We start from the raw sequence: 21545 nt of genomic DNA on the forward strand, positions 1-21545 counted from the left end.
ACATCAAACAAATTATGCTTATAAAATTTCTGAAAATAATTATCATTTTCATTCTAGAGGAGCCACATTATCTGATACCAACTCAAATTACCTCATGTTGCATTCCCTGACGATCTATTTTAATGATGAAGAGTCTGTTCTATTATTAATTCTGCTCTGCCTCCCCACCCCACCCGCCACACACACACACCATTTAATTCGTGTAGGCCAACATCTACCAAAAGCTGGAAGTGCTAATGTACATATAAAATCCCTGGTAACCTTTATTTTTAAATAATGTGCTCTTTAAAAAGAAAGAAAGAAGGAAAAGTTTAAAAACTGCACGCTTCTGAAGCAGCGCTCCCTGCGCCGACGGGCAGAGCTCCCTTGGCATGTGGTTGCCAGGGAGGCAGAGCGAACCCCTTCACTGGTTAGTAGCTTCAAGCCTGAGGCTTTCCATGAAATGAAACAATCTGTTGTTTCGCTTCCCTGTAGGTTCCTCCTACAGCTCCGTAACACATTTAAGCAGCGTGTAATCATAAAATGGAAATGTGTACTGAATACGGGAAAATGTATACTGAATATTAAACAGATACCTAGAGGGTGCAGTTGGACACAACAAATTGCATTTACGAGGTTGGTTTGAAGGATTAATTTTTTTTTTTTTTCATTTTTACTCTTGCAGATAAGGTGATATCAACGAGTCTATCATAGAAGGTTTGAAAGTTTGCCAGTTAATGCATTTTATTCACAGACTATCTGCATACCATCGTTAAGCACCTGGATGAGCAGTAAGAGACGGTATGTTCTATATTACCAGCTACATATCAGATCAGCTAAAAATAGAGATTACTTCACCTAAACCAAACCCTAACCTTCTGCTTATGCTAGAGGTTCCATTCCCTCTTGTCTGTTAAGGGTTTGGCTCCTATAGGTATCCCCTTTCTCTGCTAAAGAATTAATTTCTTCCTCTCTCCTGGATCATCACCATCAGCACTCAAATTCTTATAGCAGCTATAAAATGCCACATATTGAAAAAGCCCCTCTTGATCCATAGTCCAACTCCAGCTTCACACTTCTCATAGCAAAACCCTCTAAGGAGTTGTCTGCATTCTCTCTTTCTACTAGTTCCCACCATCCTCTCCTGAACGCACTTACAAGTAGGCTTTTTCCCACAGCCTGGCCCCAGTGAAGGCAATCTGGTTACGTGTAGCAACGGCATGCATCATCAATCCGATAATGCTCCGCTCCTGGTCCTCCCCTTACTGGATCTCCCAACCACATTTACACAATTGATCCTTGCAAACACTGTCTTGCTCACTTCTCACTGTATTACCCTGTCTGACTTTCTTCCCCCTCAATGGCTGATCTTGAGCCATTTTCCTTCCTTTCCTTCACCAGGACTCAGTCTTTATATGTTGATGACATCCAAATGCATATCTCTAGTTCCAAAATTTGCTGAGTTCTGACCCATATAGCAGGAACCTGACCCACTATGGATGGCCAGTTGAAACTCTGCTTAGTGCTCTTCATCTCGGTAAAGGTGCCACCAAACAGGCAACCCCTCAGCCCCACCCCCACCCTACACCTAAGAGTCTCTCCTGACTCTCTATCTCCCTCCATATACATCCAATCTAGCAGGAATTCCTGCTTGTTCTATACGGGATTTGACCATTTCTCACCATTCCATCATTGCAGCTCTGGCCCAGGCTGCCCTCATCTTTATCTGGATTTGAGCTAAAGACCCCTAGCTGGTTTCTCTTCTCCACCTAGAAGCCAAAGGAATTTTTAACAACACAAATTATATCATGTTAAATTCCCTGCTCAAAACCTTCCAATGGCTTTCTGTCCATTCACTTGAAATAAGGTCCAAACTCCTTTGTGTTAGCACACAACGTTATAAAAGACCTGGTCCCGTTTATCTCTCTAGCCCACTCACACCAACCATTCTGTCCCTGTCCCCTCCACTCTATCAACTGGGGCAGAATGCCTGCCACTCCTTGAGCATATCACACTCAGTCCCTGCCAGGGTCCTTGCCTCTGCTATCCTCTCTGCCTGGAAAGTGCTTCCTCCATATTCACCCATGCTCTTCACTGGTTCTTTCATCTCAGATATTAGCTCCTCAAAAAGATTCCTTCCAAACAGCCTTCATAAAATAATGTTCACCCTCACTCACTGCTTCGGCCCTTTATTCTGCTTTATTTTTCTTCACTGCACATATCACTACCTCAAATTATAGTATATGCATATTTATTAACATATTCTAATTATTCTCAGTTGAATGTAATTCTACAGGACTGGAACATAATTGTCTTACTCAAGTTTGTATCCCTATGGACCAAAACAGTGACTGGCACATAACAGACATTCAATAAATAATATTTTAAATGAAATAATAAACAATAAGTTTGGCTAGGAAAACTAGGAATTCTAATTTTTCTTATCATACTCCTAAGCCATTATCAAATCAGTTTTAAATTAAGTTGGATGAAAAGAGGAAATATTGTCCAAAATCATTTGAAGAATTTAACAAAATTAAGTCCAACTCTGAAAAGATTTTGAAAGAAGGTGGAACTTGTAAGCAAAATATTTTAAAATATATCTATTTGGGTGATCCAATAAGAAGACTAAATAAATTTGAAAAAGAATGAAGGGTTGTGTGGAAATGAACAAAAGGACAAAATGCTCTGAAGAGACTTCCTTACAAAATGCTAACTATATTTTAAGGCTACAGTAATTAAAAGTATGGTACCACTATAAACACATCACACAGATAAACAAAATAGCTGTGGCATCTATGAAGGAAACCCTGGCATGTAAAAAGCTTAATATAAAATGAGGTAAATATCACAAGTCATTAAATAGAGGACACATGAATTTTTAAATGGTTTTGGGCAAATCAGGTATTTGGGAAAACTCCAATTAGGACCTAACCCAGCATAGTACCACAATAATGGCAACAAAATTCTGAATCAATGAAAGAGATGAATATTAGAAGTAAATTATAAAAAGTGAATTATAAAAATAGGATTAAATATTCAATGTATCTTGGAAATAAGGAAGGCCTTCCAAAGCATAATAATTATAGGACAAACAAAACAAAACAAAACAAAACAACAACAGTGGCCACATTAAGCAAGCAAAGAAAAACAAAGAATATTTTTGAATGTTAAGAAATATAAGCAAATAGAAAAGGCAGTTCTCAAACTAGAAATAACCTAGAAAATATTTCTCAAAAACTAACAAAGTTACTATTTAAACATTTTTCTAATGTTTATTTTTTTGAGGAGCTGGGGGGGACGAGGGAGGGGTAGAGAGAGAGAGAGACACAGAATCCAAAACAGGCTCTAGGCTCCAAGCTGTCAGCACAGAACTCAACGTGGGTCTCAAACCCATGAACTGTGAGATCATGACCTGAGTCAAAGTCAGATGCTTAACTGCCTGAGCCACCCAGGTGCCCCAAAGTTAATATTTTTAGAAAATACATATATCACCCCTAAAAATCAGTTATCTCATAAATTAAAAAAAAAATGTGTTTGTTTTGCAGGGGATGTTGCCTGACAAATAGTTGGTAGATATTCCATAAGCCATAATTATTATTAACAACAAATTTAAAGTAAAACCCTAATGTTTTAACAGAAAAGGGAAAATAACAAAAATAAGATTTTGTGAAGTTAAATTAAATAAATAAAGGCACATTAAAACTAGGACTTGCCGTTTTTACTGGCAACTAAAAAAATACTCAATAATCAAAAACTTTTGAAATATTGGTAATAATGTAAATCGGTACAGCTTTTCTCAAAGCTATTTGGTCCATACTACTCAAAGAAATTTACAGATTCAATATAGTCCCTTTCAAAATGGCAATGGCATTTTTCACAGAAAAAACAATCCTGAATTTCATATGGAACCACAAAAGACCCAGAATAAGTAAAGAAGAAAAACAAGAAGAATAAAACTGGAGGCATCACATTTCACGATTTCAAATTATTACAAAACTATAGTAATCAAAACAGTATAGTACTGGCATGAAACCAGACATACAGACCTATGCAACCAAAGACAGCCCAGATATTAGCCCACCCATATACAACCAACCTTGTCAATCTTTGACAAGGGTGTGAGAACACACAAAGGAAAAAGGGTTGTCTGTTTAATAAATGGTATTGGCAAAACTGGGTATTCACATGCAACAGAGTGAAATTGGACCCTTATCTTACACCATACACAAAAATCAAATCAAAATGGATTAAGATTTAAATTTAAGACCAGAAATCACAAAATTCCTAGAGCAAAACATAGTGAAAAAGCTCCTTTACATTGGTCTTGTCAACAATTTTTTACAGATATTTATGACACCAAAACATAGGCAACAAAGCCCAAAAATAAACAAATGGGATGACATCAAATTAAAAAGCTCAGCCCAGAAAAGGAAACAATCAGCAAAATGAAAAAGCAACCTATGAAATGGGAGAAAATACTTGCAAACCATACACCTGGTAAGTAGATAATGTACAAATATATATATATATATATATATATATATATATATATATATATATATATAAACTCCTACAAAACAAAACAAGAAAACAAACAAATGAAAAATCTGCTTTAAAAATGGGCAGCGGTGCCTGGGTGGCTCAGTTGGTTGAATGTCAGACTTCGGCTCAGATCATGACCTCACATTTCGTGGAATCAAGCCTTGTGTCAGACTCTGTGCTGATAGCTCTGAGGCTAGAGCTCTGTGTCTCTCTCCCTCTCTGCCCCTGCCCCACTCTCTCTCTTTCTTTCTCCCTTTCAAAAATAAACATTATTTTTTTAAAAAATAATAAAAATGGCAAAGAAACTAAATATTTCTCCAAAGAAGACATACAAATGGCTAACAGGTATATGAAATGGTGCTTAATTTCCCTAATTATGAAAGGGAAATGCAACTCAAAACCATAATGATATATCACCTCATGCCTGTTAGGATGGCTATTATTAATAAAACAAAAAATAACAAGTGTTGGTGAGGGTGTGGAGAAAAGGGAACCTATCACGCTACTGTTGATGGAAATATAAATTGATACACCCAATTTGGAAAGCAATATGGACGTTCCTCAAAAAATTAAAAATAGAATTACTATATCATCCAGGAATCCTCCCACTTCTGAATATTTGTCCAAAGGAACTGAAATCAGCATCTCAAAGAGACAACTACGCTCCCCTGTTCACTGAAATATTATTCACAATAGGCAGGATATGGAAACAACTTAAATGTCCACTGACAGGTGAATGGATAAAGAAAATGTGGTATACACATATAATGTAATATTATTCAGCTTTAAAAATGAAGGCAATCTTGCCATTTGCAATACTGTAAATGGATCTAGAGGATATTATGCCATGCAAAATAAGCTAGACACAGACAAATAAATACTATATTATCTCATTTATATGTGGAATCCCAAATAGTCCAACTCATACAAGCAGAGAATACAATCATGATTTCCAAGGGCTGGGTGAAAGGGAAAATGGGGAAGGTGATGGTAAAAAGAATACATAGCTTCAGTTATGCAAGACAAATAGGTTCCAGAAATATACTACACAGCATCCTGCCTTAACTTACAATACTGCAGTATATATTTAAAATTTGCTAAAAGGATAGAGTTTATGTTAAGTGTTCTTACTCCCCAGCACACACGTGCACTACTACTACTACTAAATAATAATAATAAAAAGAGGGTAGGAGGAAGTTTTGGGAGATGATAGATACGTTTTATTGCCTGATGGTGATGTGATGATGGTTTCACAGGTGAATACTTATGCCCAAACTCATTGAGTTGTATGCAATAAATATGTATGGATTCTTACATATCAATCATACCTCAACAAAGTGGGCTTTTTTAAAAGCAATATACTGTATTTCATCTAAATGTAAAGTACAGCACAATTTTAAGTACCACTAGAAAAAAAAAAACAAAAACAAACAAAACAAAAAACCAAGTTAACAACGTGATATGCCATCACTTGTAAAATGCACGTGAATTGCAAAAATGACAGAAAAGAAAAGGTGGGCAACTTAGAATGAGATCTGCTGTAGCAAAAATCTTAATATGAAAAAAACACCTCATTCACTCAATAAGTTGGTGTAGTCGGTTGAATGGCAACCCCAAAAAGATATGCCCACATCTTAACGCCCTGAACCTATGAATATGACTTTTTTTGGGGAAAAAGGAAGTTAAAGATCTGTAGATGAGATCATCTTGGATTATCTAGGTCATCCTAAATGCAATGACAATTATCCTCATAAAAGACACACAGAGGAGAGGCACATGAGAGAAGAGAAGGCCATGTGCAAATGCAGGCAGAGACCGCCACAGGATGAGGAATACTTCCTACAGGATGCACAGTCCTGCAGGCATCTTGATTTCAGACACTTGGCCAATAGAACTGTGGGCAAATAAACTCCTTTTGTTTTAAGCCACCAACTTTGCAATATGTTGTTACTGCATCCCTAGGAAATTGATACAAGGGGATAGTCAATTTTTAAAAAAAACAGTGTTAAAGTATAAATGAAGAAATGAAGAAAAAAAGAAAATGTGAAAAAAGGAGACTAAAAGAAAATGTATCAAAATGGTGATTCTGGGGGTGCCTGAGTGGCTCAGTCGGTTAGGCGACCGACTTCAGCTCAGGTTATAATCTCATGGTTTGTGAGTTCAAGCCCCGCATCAGGTTCTGTGCTGACAGCTCAGCGCCTGGAACCTGCTTCAGATTCTGTGTCTCCCTCTCTCTCTGCCCCTCCCTTGTTTGTGCTTAGTCTCTCCCAGTCTCTCAAAAATAAATAAACGTTAAAAAAAAATTTTTAATGGTTACCGTGATTATATTTGGATGATGTGTTTTTCACAGACGATTTCTATATATTATGTCTGTAATGTTCTTTGCCATATTTTCCAAATTTTCAATGAGCACAAGTAATTGTTATAATCAGGAAAAAATAATAAATGGTATAAAACATAACCCTGAGGGAATTTTTAAAAAGAAAACTGTTCTATACTTCTATTACTATACTTTCACTATGCTTTTTCTTCATGTTCCCTTCTAAACTTTGTCTTTATAATTAAACAAGATATATATTGTCAGTCAAATGCAAAAGAAGAAACATTCCTTAAAATTTCCCTAATATAAAACTTTGGAGAGATTTTCTTCTGCATGTTTTCTCTCTTTAAAATGTGTTTCCTAATTCATTCCCATAATTCTTCTTGAGCTTCCTTTTATTCATCTCCTCCCAAGCTACTTCTTATAAACACACTGTTAAAATCATTTATTAAGGTTTGGGCATAGTCAATCAAAATCAAGGGTTTATTATTAATAAGAGTGCATGCAGTGTTCTGATCCATGAATTTGAATAGTTCAGCTTCTTCATAGATTTTTATTTTATAAGAAAGATTATTATATTTTTAATTAATAGAGCATTTTAAATTAATCTATTTTAGATTTAGATCTACAGTTTTAGATTTACATAAAAATTATCAGAGAGTACAGAAAGTTCCCATATATCCCCTGGGATGCCTACCAGTTCTCCCTATTGTTAACATTTTGCATTAGTGTGGTACATTTGTTACAATTGATGAGCCAATACGATATAATTTACACTAGGGTTCACTCTTGGTATTGTATATTCTATGGATTTTGACAACTGTGACATATCCACCATGACAGTATCACACAGAATATTTTTTCTTCCCTAAAAGTCCCATAAAGTCCTAATACTCATCCCTCTTTACCTGCAAAACCTTGAGCAACCACTCATCTTTTCTATTGTTTTTACAGTTTTGCCTTTTCCAGAATGTCATAAAGTTGGTACCATACAGTATGTAGCCTTTTCAGATTGGCTTCTGTCACTTAGTAATACTCATTTAAGGTGCCTCCACATATTCATGGCTTGATAGCTCACCTCTTTTTAGTGCTGAATAATATTCCATTGTACTTCTGAGTTTCTAAAATTAGATAGATTTGGAGAAACCTTGTAAACAGCTTCCTCTATTGCTACATATGACCTCTACATGCTTACATAGTAGTCCCTATTTCATTAGGCAACAGAACACTTTGCCCAAGAAGGAAACTCACTATAGTCCCAAGGAGAAGTAAAGACATAGGGTATCAGAATAGATAAGAAAACAAAACCCATATATTTGCTGTCTACAAGAAACGCATTTTAGACCTGAGGACACCTTCAGATTGAAGTGAGGGGAGGAAGATCCATCTCTCATGCTACTGGAAGTCAAAAGAAAGCTGGAGTAGCCATACTTATGTCAGACAAACTAGACTTTAAACTAAAGGCTGTAACAAGAAATGAAGAAGGGCATTATATCATAATTATTGGGTCTATCCATCAAGAAGAGCTAACAATTATAAATGTTTATGCACCGAATTGGAAAGCACCCAAATATATAAAACAATTAACCACAAATAAGCAATCTTACTGGTAAGAATGTGGTAACTTCAGGGGATCTTAATAATCCACTTACAACAATGGACATATCATCTAGACAGAACATCAATAAAGAAACAATGGCCCTGAATGATACATTGGACCAGATGGACTTGACAGATATATTCAGAACTCTTCATCCTAAAGTGGCAGAATACACATTCTTCTCGAGTGCACATGGAACATTCTCCAAGATAGATCACATACTCGGTCACAAAACAGCCCTCAATAAATATAAAAGAATTGAGATCACACCATGCACACTTTCAGATCACTTGGAATCAACCACAGGAAAAAGTTTGGAAAACCTCAAAATGCATGGAGATTAAAGAACATCCTACTAAAGAATGAATTAGTCAATCAGGCAATTAAAGAAGAAGTTAAAAAATATATGAAAATGAAAACACAACAATCCAAACCCTTTGGGATGCAGCAAAGGCAGTCCTAAGAGGAAAATACATTGCAATCCAGGCCTATCTCAAAAAACAAGAAAAATCCCAAATACAAAATCTAACAGCACACCTAAAGGAACTAGAAGAACAGCAAAGAAACCCCAAACCCAGCAGAAGAGAAATAATAAAGTTCAGAGCAGAAATAAACAATAAAGAATCCAAAAAACAAACAAACAAGCAAAGAAACAAACAGTAGAACCAATCAATGAAACTAAGAACTGGTTTTTTGAAAGAATAAACAAAATTGATAAATCCCTGGCCAGACTTCTCAAAAAGAAAAGAGAGAGGATCAAAATAGATAAAATCACAAATGAAAATGGACTTGTCACAGCCAATCCCACAGAAATACAAGCAATTATCAGAGAATACTATGAAAATTTATATGCCAACAAACTGAACAACCTGGAAGAAATGGAGAAATTCCTAGACACCCCACACTACCAAATTCAAACAGGAAGAAAGAGAAAATTTGAACAGACGCATAACTGGTAAAGAAATTGAATTGGTTATCAAATATCTTCCAACGAATAAGAGTCCTGGGCCAGATGGCTTCCGTGGGGAATTCTACCAGACATTTAAAGTAGAGTTAATACCTATCCTTCTCAAGCTGTTCTAAAAAATAGAAATGGAAGGAAAATGTCCAGACTCATTCTATGAAACCAGCATTATCTTGATTCCGAAACCAGACAGGGGCCTCACAAAAAAAAAGAGAATTACAGGCCAATATCCCTGATGAACATGGATGCAAAAATTCTCAACAAGATACTAGCAAATTGAATTCAATAGCATATAAAAAGAATTATTCACCCTGATCAAGTGGGGTTCATTCCGGGGCTGCAGGGTTGGCTCAATATTTGCAAATCAATCAATGTGATACATCACATTAATAAAAGAAAGGATAAGAACCATATGATCCTGTCAATAGATGCAAAAAAGCATTTGACAAAATACAGCATCCTTTCTTAATAAAAACCCTCCAGAAAGTCGAGACAGAAGGAACATACATAAACATCATAAAAACCATATATGAAAAGTCCATAGCTAATATCATCCTCAATGGGGAAAGACTGAGAGCTTTCCCTCTGAGATCAGGAACACAATAGGGATGTCCACTCTCACCACTGTTGTTTAATGCAGTGTTGGAAGTCTTAGCATCAGCAATCAGACAACAAAATGAAATAAAAGGCATTGGAATTGGCAAAGAAGAAGTCAAACTTTCACATTTCACAGATGACATTATAGTCTACATAGAAAACCCAAAAGACTCCACCAAAAAGCTGCTAGAATTGATACATAAATTCAGCAAAGTCGCATGGTACAAAATCCATGTACAGAAATCGGTTGCATTATTATACACCAATAATGAAGCAACAGAAAGAGAAATCAAGAAACTGATCACATTTACAATGCACTAAGTACCATAAAATACCTAGGAATAAACCTAACCGAAGAGGTAAAAGATCTATATGCTGAAAACTATAGAAAACTTATGAAGTAGATTGAAGAAGACACAAAGAAATAGAAAAACATTCCATTTTCATGGATTGGAAGAATAAATATTGTTAAAATGTCAATACTACCAAAAGCAATCTACACATTCAATGCAATCCCAATCAAAATTGTGCCAACATTCTTCTCAAAGCTAGAACAAACAATCACAAAATCTGTATGGAACCACAAAAGACCCCGAATAACCAAAGTAATATTGAAGAAGAAGACCAAAGCGGGAGGCATCACAATCCCAGACTTTAGCCTCTACTACAAAGCTGTAATCATCAAGACAGTATGGAATTGGCACAAAAACAGACACATAGCCCAATGGTATAGAATAGAGAACCCACAATTGGACCCATAAATGTATGGCCAACTAATCTTTGACAAAGTAGGAAAGAGTATCCAATGGAAAAAAGACAGTCTCTTTAACAAATGGTGCTGGGAAAACTGGACAGCAATATGCAAAAGAATGAAACTAGACCACTTTATTACACCGTTCACAAAAATAAACTCAAAATGGATGAAATGTGAGACAGGAAACCATCAAAACCCTAGAGGAGAAAGTAGGCAACAACCTCTTTGACCTCAGTGGCAGCCATTTCTTCCTTGACCCATCTCCAAAGGCAAGGGGATTAAAAGCAAAAATGAACTATTGGGACCTCACGAAGATAAAAATCTTCTGCACTGCAAAGGAAACAATCCACAAAACTAAAAGTCAACTGATGGAATGGGAAAAGATATTTGCAAATGACATATCGGATAAAGGGTTGGTACCCAAAATCTATAAAGAATTTATCAAACTCAACATCCAAAAAACCAAATAATCCAGTGAAGAAATGGGCAGAAGACATGAATAGACACTTTTCCAAAGAAGACATCCAGATGGCCAACAGACACATGAAAAGATGCTCAATGTCACTCATCATCAGGGAAATACAAATCAAAACTACACTGAGATACCACCTCATACCAGTCAGAGTGGCCAAAATTAACAACTCAGGAAACAACAGATGCTGTTGAGGATGTGGAGAAACGGGAACCCTCTTGCACTGTTGATGGGAATGCAAACAAGTGCAGCTGCTCTGGAAAACAGCGTGGAGGTTCCTCAAAAAAACTAAAAATAGAGCTACCCTACGAGCCAGCAATAACACTACTAGGAATTTATCCAAGGGATACAGGAATGCTGATTCATAGGGGCACATATACCCCAATGTTTATAGCAGCACTTTCAACAATACCCAAATTATGGAAAGAGCCTAAATGTCCATCAACTGATGAACGGATAAAGAAGATGTGGTTTATATATACAATCGAATGCTTACTTGGCAATAAGAAATCATGAAATAATGTCATTTGCAGCAACATGAATGGAACTGGAAGGTATTATGCTGAGTGAAATAAGTCAGTCAGAGAAAGACAGATACTGTATGTTTTCACTCATATGTGTATCTTGAGAAACTTAACAGAAGATGATGGGGAAAGGGAAGAGGAAAAAACATAGTTATAAACAGAGAGGGAGGGAGGCAAATCGTAAGAGACTCTTAAATACAGAAAACAAACTGAGGGTTGATGGCGGATGGGGAAAAGGGGGAAATGGGTGATGGGCATTGAGGAGGGCACTTGTTGGGATGAGCACTGGGTGTTATACGTAAGCAATGAACTATAGGAATCTACCCCAAAAACCAAGAGTACACTTTACACAGTGTATGTTAGCCAATTTGACAATAAATTGTATTTAAAAATTATTATAAATAAATAAATCTGTGCTCTGAGAAAAAAAAATATCAAAAAGGAGAAGTACAGCCATGGCACTAATGCCTAATTAAATTAGTGCAACCTAGATTGTTAAATCATCTCTGTTCCTTAAAGACCAGTTTGCTCTTTATTCATTCAATAGGGGGAAAAATAAAGACTTAAAAGAATCCTTCTAAGGGATTCCTTGATAAAGTGGAAAATAAATAGGGTGGGGAGCTTTATTTCTTGAGATTCAGAGACTAATTTTGTCTCTCATTATATTGTCATTTGGTCGTGGTACACTTCAAGAGATTTGGCACATGTTACCATTCCCCATGCTTCCTTCACAAAATAAATTTCCCCTAGAAGGATTTATCAATACTTTTCACACCATGAGAAATGTAGGGGCTTTTAAAAATATAACTGATTTGTTGAAATCTACTCTTACCTTTTTATTATCATTGTGCTATGAAATTCTCTTGGGCTTTGCTTTTAGTGTCTTGTTTAATTTAAATTTTCTTAAATGAGATGGTTCTATATAATGCTATTTCCCCACTTATTCTTTAGTAATTTCTTTCCTCCTCCTGTGGTTTCCCATGATGTTTCTATGATGTTGGTTACTTAAATATGACAAGTAACTAATGATTCACACAGTAAAAAATTTACTGGTATTGAGGAAAGACAAGCATAAATAAGGGCCAGAGAAGCATTCCATGTACACACTGAATCTGAAAACATTCCTACCCTATCCTCACTTCCCAATTGAGTTATAACTTTTGTTACTTCTCCATGAAGTATCAGAATAGCAGTTTTTAAATCTTCAGTATCACTTAGGGGCACCTGGCTGGCTCAGTTGGTAGAGCAAGTGACTTGATCTTGGGGTCATAAGTTTGAGCCCCAAATTGAGTGTGGAGCCTACTTAAAACACAACAAACAAAAACAACTTAAGCATCACTTAAACTGCATCTCTTCACAAGTGCTGAAATGTAAAAGTTCTAACAATGCTATTTCATGGAGAATCTCAAAAAAATAAGGAACACATTTAGAATAAAGGTGATTTCTAGCAATTAGGCCAAACAGGCCTCACTAATTTGAACATAATAAATGATTGAACTTTATTTTGTAGTCATAGGTAACTGAGGTTTCAGAAATTTAGGATATATATAGGTATGTTCTTATTTAAATTCAAAGTGCTATATTATTTGAGCCTGTGAATCTTTTCATTCACAGGTTATGCAACATATGGAAACATACATAAGAAACCCTCTTACAGGGTTATTCTAATTACAGTCTTATTCTAATATTCTTGTGCTTTCTATGAATGCCTATCATCTATCACTCTTGTCAGGTGTTTGAAGACAACTAAGAAAATCTATAAAAGTATAAGCACTTCAGTGATCATGCAAGATACTGCATTACCCAGGAACTCTAGTTATTAGGGTCTGACCTGTTTGGATCCCTAATTCATGGGGGTTATATAAAAGAAAGATGGATGGCTTGGTGATCAGATCAGGAATGGCTGCAAATATGAAGCCAGAAGTAGATGATGGAGAAGTGAACTCAGGGGAAAGGACGAGATGAGAATCAAATTAAGCTAAATCTTGAGTACCGAAGACATCTGGCAATAAGGGTAAAAAAGGGACAATAAAAAACATAAAACTAAAGCTGCAGGAAAAAATGAACAGGGTAAACAGGAAAGGTCAGCAGCTCAATTGCTGTGTGTTTGTGTGGTAGGAAGTGAGTGGATGGAGATGTTAGTGGTGTTACTTCTATGATGAGATGTGAATCCATAAGCTTTGTATACTCCAAGCTACCCAAGTTAGCCTATGATATATCTGAAATATCCAAAACCCCGTTATCCAGATTCTCTTATCAGTGGTGGTTCCAGATCTCATGTAGAGCAAAGAGTTGGGGGTAGCAATTTGGCTGGAAGAGAAAACTGAAGGATTTATCATGAAGTTGTTTTTTAGGTAAGTGGCATTATTTTTCCTTAAAAATATATTATAGAAAAGTAATATAAAAAACTTCACTAGGGGCGCCTGGGTGGCTCAGTCGGTTAAGCGTCCGACTTCAGCTCAGGTCACGATCTCACGGTCCGTGAGTTCAAGCCCCGCGTCGGGCTCTGGGCTGATGATGGCCCAGAGCCTGGAGCCTGCTTCCGATTCTGTGTCTCCCTCTCTCTCTGACCCTCCCCTGTTCATGCTCTGCCTCTCTCTGTCTCAAAAATAAATAAACGTTAAAAAAAAAAAAAAAAAAAAAAAAAATTAAAAAAAAAAAATAAAATAAAGTATGGATAGCTTTTAAAAAAAAAAAAAAATAAAAAAATAAAAAACTTCACTAAAGAGGCTCTATTCACATTTTATATAATATTTAAAAATATGTACAGATTATATTAAAATATTTTATTATTATGAGATTGCAGCATTTGAAGATGCTTTTAGCTGCAAGTTACAGAACATTTGGCTTAAATGTTACAGAGTAAAGACCTTAATTGCCTTAAAAAATAAGAAATCAGGAGACAAGCACTTCTAAATTTGGTACAATGACTCAAGAGTATCATCTCCTCTGCCATCCTCAGAGTATTGTATTTTTGTCCTTGGGTATATTATCCCATCATCTCAAGATGTCTGCTGAAGCTCAAGCATCACATCCTCACACAACAACCAACGTTCAAACCAGGAAGTAAAGGATTTTTTAAGGCTCTGATTAAAAAAAAAAAATTTAATGCTTATTTTTTGACAGAGAATGATTGGGGGAGGGGCAGAGAGAGAGGGAGTCACAGAATCCAAAGCAGGCTCCAGGTTCTGAGCTGTCAGCACACAGCCCCACGTGGGGCTTGAACTCACAAACCTCGAAATCATGACCTGAGCTGAAGTCAGCTGCTTAACCAACTGAGCCACCCAGATGCTACAAGCCTCTGATTTTTTTTTTTTTTTTTAAACTTAGAAGAAAATCTGTCCCAGGAACCCCTGTCTGACTTCCTTTTTGTATACCATTGATCAGATCTGGGTCATATCTACCCTTAGACCAATCAGAAGAAAAATGGAATAGAACTGGTAAGACTGGTTTGAACTGATGGTGAATCACGCCCCGGGGTGGCTGAAGAGCTTACCTTATCTACAATCAGTATTGGATCTGTTACCTAAACACAGTTGTTACACCATCAACATAGAAGAAACTGGCTGCCACACAGCTAGCTGCAAGGGGATGAGAACATGTGAAAACCAAACTCCTCACCAGCACATTCCTGGGTGCCATCATTCTCTGGCAGAGACAGAACCTTGTTTCAACTACAGGCCTGTGTATTTTTAGTCAGCCAAGAAGAATGAAAAGAAAGTAAAAATTAGCCTGCTCTCCAGGCAATCAAAGGTGCTGATATATTTTAGATGCTTTCAGATCACAGCTGAAGAAAGTATTGTTAATAAATAGTTGATAAGAGGCACCTGAGTGGTTCAGTCGGTTAAGCATCCAACTCTTGATTTTGGCTCAGGTCATGATATCGCAGTTCATGGGATCAAGCCCTGTGTTGAGCTGTGCGCTGATAGTGCAGAGCCTACTTAGGATTCTCCCTCTCTCCCTCTCTGTCTTTGCCCCTCTCCCACTCACGTGCATGCTCTCTCTCTCTCTCTCTCTCAAAGTAAATAAACAAACTAAAAAATAAATAAATAGTTGACAACAATTGCCAGTTACACCTGGCCACAGACATAAGTCTTTAGTCACAACCTGACAAACCTCTTAGATTTTTGCTTAGGTAAATGATCATTCCATGGTATGATTTCAGAGGCAACAATAAGGTTCACCATCTCCCTCCTTCTGCACAGACTTCTCAGTATCTGGACTTGTACCTCAGAGGTTTGTTTCTTAGACCAAAACTGTCATTCATGTTAAAAAGTAAGTGTTGGGCGATGGATAATTATTTAAACTCTATATTATTGCACAGCAGTGTGAACTAATTTTGAGTTGTCTCCTGACAACCAGTTTTGGTAAATAGAAGAGAGAGGTTCTGTGATGAAGGTTTAGAGGTGACAAATTGGTAGGGAATTAGTAGGGGGCAGAAGACATGCATTAGAGGCATCAAACACCCACTCCAGAAGAACAAAGACCAACTTCACACTCTCAGTCTTTGACTCTTTGGGCATTTTTATTAGAAAATGAAAACTGTAGTATCCATTGTAGCCTAGAAAAAGAAAATGACTTTTGTTCTTTTGGGTTCTTCTATTTTCTCTTAATTTTGATAACAGTAAAAGTTTTTGGAGAGTATCCTCCCCCCACACACACTTTTTATTTTTACATGAGTTTTCCTAAAATTGCTCTAGAATTTAGGTATGGCCCCAAACCTGTCAAAAATCAAACTCTAACTGAAAATCGCCCACTAATAATATAATCTGATGAAGTAAGGCATTGAGGTGGTCATTTTCAGCATGAAGAAGGATTTGGAAAGGAGTCCAATTATAAAGTCTGAAAAGTATCTTCTGGTTAGGTCTTGAACCACCTCACAGCTGCGATTTTCTCTTTAGTTAATTTTGGTAAGAGACTAATAATCTCTGACTCTAAATGTTAACTTCTACCTACCCTGATGTAAGCTTCAAAATAATATAAAAACTAGAACTTTAGATGGAAAATTAAATATACAGTCACTTCATTTAGGAGGAACTAAGTTAAGCTAGGTATTTGAAATTTTAATAAATTTATCAGAAGATAAATTTGTGTAACTTATTTTAGCACAGGTCCTCTCACCCTCATACATAAGATAACTAATTTGTCTAGGTTTTTTAGGGACTTTCCTAGGTTTTGCACTGACAGTCCCACATCCCAGGAAATCAGAAGGGTTGGTCACATCATCTCTTTGGCATCCTTTGATACTGGGAAACCAAAAGATTGCTGTAACTTTACTGATTAGATACTAATCCATCTAGGTAACACTTGCATCAGTATGTTGGATAATATTCATCTTAGAGCCCAACAAATTCAAATCAAGCTACCTAATGAACATAATCATATTTTTCATTTTTTTTTAATATATGAAATTTATTGTCAAATTGGTTTCCATACAAAACCAAGTGCTCATCCCAAAAGGTGCCCTCCTCCTCAATACCCATCACCCACCCTCCCCTCCCTCCCACCCCCCATCAACCATCAGTTTGTTCTCAGTTTTTAACAGTCTCTTATGCTTTGGCTCTCTCCCACTCTAACCTCTTTTTTTTTTTTTTTCCTTCCCCTCCCCCATGGGTTTCTGTTAAGTTTCTCAGGATCCACATAAGAGTGAAACCATATGGTATCTGTCAGGAGACTATAGATGCTGGAGAGGATGTGGAGAAACAGGAACCCTCTTGCACTGTTGGTGGGAATGCAAATTGGTGCAGCCGCTCTGGAAAGCAGTGTGGAGGTTCCTCAGAAAATTAAAAATAGACCTACCCTATGACCCAGCAATAGCACTGCTAGGAATTTATCCAAGGGATACAGGAGTACTGATGCATAGGGGCACTTGTACCCCAATGTTTATAGCAGCACTCTCAACAATAGCCAAATTATGGAAAGAGCCTAAATGTCCATCAACTGATGAATGGATAAAGAAATTGTGGTTTATATACACAATGGAATACTACGTGGCAATGAGAAAGAATGAAATATGGCCTTTTGTAGCAACGTGGATGGAACTGGAGAGTGTGATGCTAAGTGAAATAATCATATTTTTCTATTCTGCTACCTATAAGAAACTTGTGATGATTCACAGAATACAATGTGCATAGATTTAGAGTACCTGAAGCTAAGGTGCTCTGTTTTAGTGCCCAAGACAAGAAAACTATTGTCATTTGAACTTTCTAAGAATGCTAAAAGAAACTTATGCTCAGATTTGTGAAGCCAAAAGGAAAAATATAATTACATAAAGTTCTACTGAATCTGGGTAACCATGGGCAGCCATACTGGTAGAGGAAGCAGAGCTTACTTTGGGGTAGCCGAATAATTCTCATTGTCCATACAAACTTGAAATTCAAACCATAATCTTCATAACAGTCCTGCAAGTCATGCATTGTTATCCCCTGAGGCTCTGTGAGGTTAAGTAACTTAGCCCCGAACCCATACAGCTAACACACAGTACAGTTAGGCTTGCACACAGTTCTGTCTGACCCTACAGCTCGTGGTCTTTCTTCCCAGCACAAAAGTGTCTTCTGAGGAAAAACTACCATTTAACATATAGAATAAAAATCTATAATATATGTACAAACATGATGGCAATCAGCTCCTTCCAAATAAAAACTCATTAGCTAAACAGTGATGGCATATGGATGAATCTACATTTTTACTATGATTGTGTTACTGCTGTGATTGTTCTTGTTGTTCTTATTGTGTAGCCATGAAGAACAAGAGTTTCTCCGCGGGATTAGCTCAGTGAAGAAAAGAGAGCATTCTGGAGCAAGAGTTCACTGTTAGAGTAGCAGCAACAGACCTACACACTTTGTTTAAGTTGTTCTCTGCAATCTCAGGTTACTTCTTGCATTTTCCTGGAAAAGGAAGAACATGGTTTGCTAATGGGCATGGCATGAAACAGATACAAAAATCTTTCCAGTCCCAGAAGCAGTGGTGGCCACTTGTCCATTTTATAGAGGTACAAATGTTTCCTCTACTTTCCCTAATTTGGGGAAGTGATGGATCTACTGAAGGATTCCAGGTGGTTCCCAGTAAAGCACAGTTGGATTATGGGAGTCGTTTCTGGAGCCAGATGACCAGCATTCAAATCCCAGCTGGACTACTTGGTAAAGTTACTTTGTCTCTGAGCCTTAGTTTCCTCATCTATAAGATAGCAATGATCAATTTCCCTGAGTTGTTGTGCAATTACCTGAGTTAATATGGACAAAATCTATCATATAGTAAGTGCTCCATTAGTTTTAGCTATTATGTTCTCCAGTCAAGGGCATACAGCATTCATAAAAAGACATTTACTGAGTCCCACAATCCACAGTGTTTAGTATTAGGCACCAGAGCTACAAAAGGTTCAAGACATGATCCTGATGTTTAAGAATATTATAAACTACTAAAGAAGACAAGAAATGTAAGTAAAAAAAGATAAATAACAATAGAAGTAGCACCAGCCACTGTACTGAATGCCTTGACTGCTTATACACAATACTAGATAGATATTATTCACAACTGAAAAACCTGAGGCCCAAAGAGGTCACCCCTGCTCTTAAACTCTATGCATCATGCCTGATTACATACAAAGGACTATGAAGTCAGTTTCTTCAGTCCCAACATCCCCTGAAGTTGAAAGAGCAAATATTAAAATCTTGGAAATCGTATTGAGCAAGGGAAGTGCCTGGGCAAACAGGAAGAGCCTGACAAAGCTGACTCAGGGTGGTCATATAGCAGGATCACCCAGGCCTTTCCATTGTTAGTACTGGCTCAACTCAAGGTCAGGTTCACATTTCATAGTCATGGTCTTCTTTTCATGGTCCAGACTTGAGGGATCCTGTGTTCTCTCCATCAGTTTTTAATACTGCCATCATTCATTCCATTCTCTGAGAACTGTCTTCATTTCCTTCAAACTTCTGAGGAGTGGGATGGGGTCTCCATATCATTCCCTCCCCAATATCCCCCAGCCCTCAAAGTTCCTGGAGACCAGCTCATAGATCCTACATCTTTCAGCTATTAATGCCACTCAGTTTAGGATTATAGGGAATAACAAATAATGAACAAGAGAATGTAAACAAATCTGAGAATCTTACAAAGTTCCTGTAAGTCATGGTCCCTGGTTGATAGTTGTTGACTTCCTTTGGCAAAGTTAACAAGGAGGTCTTGAGTGTTTGATTCCCCTCTTCAGACCCACAGAAGGGAATTATCAAACCTCTGCTCCCTCACTTTCCTAGGCATATTCTTTTAAATGGATGAACCAACCAGCCAACCAATAAGACTATATTGTTGATGGTAGAAAACAAAACAAACCAACTCTATCTGAGATGGAAGTAGATTCATACAGAAGACTTTGAGTGAGTCTCAGAAAAGTCATTCTCTTTCACAAACACCCTCCACAAAGAAATAGAGGCAATTACTGCTTCTAACAAAACAGATATTTTATAAATAAAAAAGTAGGCCATAGAACCCTGAAAAAGCTGAATGTTAGGAAGCCACGTATATCTAATGTGGTCCTCAAATCTGAAGCAGAAAGCATCAATATTAATTTTGATAACCCATGAAACCACTGACAAAAATTAAAATCAGTCTAGATCTGTACAGCTGATTGTCTCTATAGGCTGGATTTTGTGAATAGCTTCTCTTTCCTATTCAATTTGAATATTTTACTTTTTTATATTCATATATGTTTCAAATAGGATTAAGGAAGCTCAAACTACATAGAAGGGTGGAGACCAAAACCTAAATCTGATAATGATTGTTATTCTGTCAAGCTTAGAAGGCAGAGGGAGAGAAGAATGGCTTCTCACACCTGAAGAGATCATATTTTGGAGAATGATCACTCTAAACACTAGAAGGATGTTTTTGTGGGATATAGATTAATAAGCAGTTTCATTTTCATTCAAAGTAAAATCTCAAACTACTTCTACTTAAGAAAAAACTGTACTTAAAATGACATGCATTTTATTTTACTAAAGTACAGGACATTAAGCAAAGGTTTGGTTGCCTTGGTGACAAATTGTTGTTACAGAAGAGGCACATCTCAGAAAACAGAGATATAAAATGCTTTCAATATACTACATGCATTACAGAAAAAGAGAAATAAAAAAATAAATTGTACCAAACATCTATATTTGTACTGTTTAAAGATATGCCCTGGTTTCAGTAAAGGATCCTTTCTGCTACTTTATATTTCTTGAGTTCCTAAAGGCCTTACTTAGGTACCTCACAATTTACCATCAACCACAAAGGTTTTAAAGAAAGCTTTATAATTTCAGTGATTTTGTGTGTGTATTTTTTTCTTAATTCAATGCCCCACAGTAGTGTTCCCATTTGCCCAAATGGCTTACTAACAAGAAACAACCTAAATATTATCAACATGTCTATTATTACTGCTCCACAGTATCTGATAAAAACACTAATCTAGAATTTGAGCGAAGTAAATGTTTTTCCATTTATATTTTATCAGAGTCCATTTAATCAAAAGGAGGTTTCGAAGGTCAACCTTCTAAAATGTACTCTTCTTCATCTATTGATAAACAGCTTTCTAAAGAAGAAAAGTAAACTTTGGAAATCCTATATAAGAAAGAATAAATTGATTCCTAATTCACATATTACCACAGACTAGGAAAAGGTCATTCAGATGAAAAGAAACTTCGCTGACTAGGACAGTCGAGGAAAAAATTAATGGCAAATATGCAGTCTCACCTCTATTTCAAAACTTCTCTATTATTAATTATTTGGGTTAGTTAAAATAATATAAATAATAAATATTTAT

Source organism: Panthera onca, chromosome B2 (assembly GCF_046562875.1).
Source record: "Panthera onca isolate mPanOnc1 chromosome B2, mPanOnc1 haplotype 2, whole genome shotgun sequence".
In the NCBI taxonomy this organism is placed as follows: domain Eukaryota; kingdom Metazoa; phylum Chordata; class Mammalia; order Carnivora; family Felidae; genus Panthera; species Panthera onca.